The sequence below is a fragment of the Furipterus horrens genome, unplaced genomic scaffold, assembly GCF_987537825.1.
Source record: "Furipterus horrens unplaced genomic scaffold, mFurHor1.1.pri manual_scaffold_6, whole genome shotgun sequence".
In the NCBI taxonomy this organism is placed as follows: domain Eukaryota; kingdom Metazoa; phylum Chordata; class Mammalia; order Chiroptera; family Furipteridae; genus Furipterus; species Furipterus horrens.
Window position 1 is genome coordinate 115,695,102 of NW_028327176.1, and position 2,090 is coordinate 115,697,191.

Here is a 2,090-nt window from a genome sequence, read left to right on the forward strand (position 1 = left end):
CAAGAGAATACATTGGCCATCTTTGGACTAAACTGTAATTAAGCATGCTTTCTCCCCGATCAGAACAAAGCTATTGAAATCAGAGGAACTGTTAAAACTTATAGAAACATCCTGGACTCTTTTTATGGGAATAATGGATCTCAGTGAGGATTATCTGCCCAAGTATTTCATTCTAATTTTCTCTCATAGGTGTGGAAATTATTAGGTATAGAAGATGCAACTGGTGGAAGGCAGTCTAATTTGTTTTTAGCTGTAGGTCAGAAGCAACATGACTTAAATATTTTTTGTAAAAGGATTAAAAACAATATAATCTACATTTTTACCCTTGCAGAAAGTGACATTTTAAATGCTCATTTCATAATTAAGCTATTTATAGCTCCTCGCCATGCCTACATTTTGTGAAACAAAATGCACAGGAATCCTTGTTACACGTGTGCATCTTCTCACTTCTTTCGTGATTTAAATATTTTAAATGTAAAAGCAGCTTGAAGTCATTCAACATATTTATAAAAATTTATATATTATAACTTGAATAGCACCCTTTATTCTTATTTTTAGGAAGTGAATGTTATGTTTTAGAAAATTTAAAAATCAAGTGCCAAATAATTTTAAGTTAATGTGATTTAATTGTTTTTGATTCAACTAATATTTTTTGAACTTTTACTGCATTCAAAATTTCTGATGCTAAACAGCTTGAAATAAAAGAATTCAAGTTAAGCATTGAAATATATTAATTAATTATTCTACTTTTTTTTCAGAGGAAAGCATGAATGCAGTCCCCCACTCTCACAAATTATGCAGTTGACCTTCCCATATTGGGCAAATCACAGGGGTCATCACACCCGGAGTGCAATGAATAAGCCTAGCCCTGGGAAAGCCACCTTCATGATCATGCCAGGTAAGTATAATTCTTCTAACTTTTATGTGAATCCAACAACTAAAATTGTTTTTCTATCCTCAATTAAGCAATACATCAGGAAGGTATAGGGTTTCTATTTAGTACTAAGCAATACCAATCTGGCAGTACACAAATATATGTAAAAATGATAGCTCTGAAAATGTTTTTTTTCCATCCAATACAGTAATCCTAAATACCAGTAAGTTTTAATCAACATAACAGATTTTTTCTTTGGACTGCAATTTTCTATCTGAAGGAATAAACTTATTTCTAATATGTAAATTCATATTTAACCTTTCAGCTCATGAAATCTCTCTAGTCAAGGAACTTGCCATGTGCCATGTGCCCTCATGTGCCTGGCTTATGAAATGCATGGCTTGAAGACATCCAATCAAAAACATGTCATAAGGTCACATTCTAATACAAAACACTAAAAGTCACAATCCAATTATGTTTTCTATAATACTTTCAGTGGTTCAAATAACATGAAGCATACCTAAAAATTAAAAATTGTACTTGAATAATTTGAAAGATTTTATAATGAGAACAACCAGCTAAATGGAGATAGGTCACACTCCATTGATGTCTGTTTATATGGACATGTGTGATTAATATACTAAGCACAGTGCACAGATGCTTTATGGAAACTTTAAGAACACTTTTGATTTTACTGATTCAATCTTTTTTAACATGATATTTATCAATATAAGGAGCTTAATAATGAGGTATAAAAATTACTATGAAGTCACTCTAATTTGATCAATATGGCAATAAATCCAAAAGTATAACAATATTCATTTTCTTCCCCCAGGAAATAGAAAACCCTTTAGAAGAGTTTATTATGTGTTGATGATTTTCAATATCTGTCTTATATTCAAATTATACTTAAGAACTAAATAACTATATTACATTTGTGTTTTCCATTTTGCTATTTATATAGAACAAGAAAAACCTCTGAGTCACATCCTGCAATCAAGTTGGCTTAGAATGAGGAACCTGTTAATAATTAACCTGCATTGGTATATCAAACATACATAATAATTATCTGCCAGAGAAATTGAAATTATACAATTATGAATGATAAAGATTACAGTGATGATGATTATGATGATGATGATGAAAGAATTGTGACAATTGTTGAGTGTGTGCTATATTCCAGTCATTTTATAAATCTTTTTTCTTTTTTTTTTTG

General features: G+C 30.4%; 1 pseudogene; it reads right to left on the reverse strand.

Moving 5' to 3' along the window:
* Positions 1-755: 755 nt before the first annotated feature.
* Positions 756-906, reverse strand: LOC150007269 (U1 spliceosomal RNA; annotated as a pseudogene).
* Between the last annotated feature and the right edge of the window lie 1,184 nt (positions 907-2,090).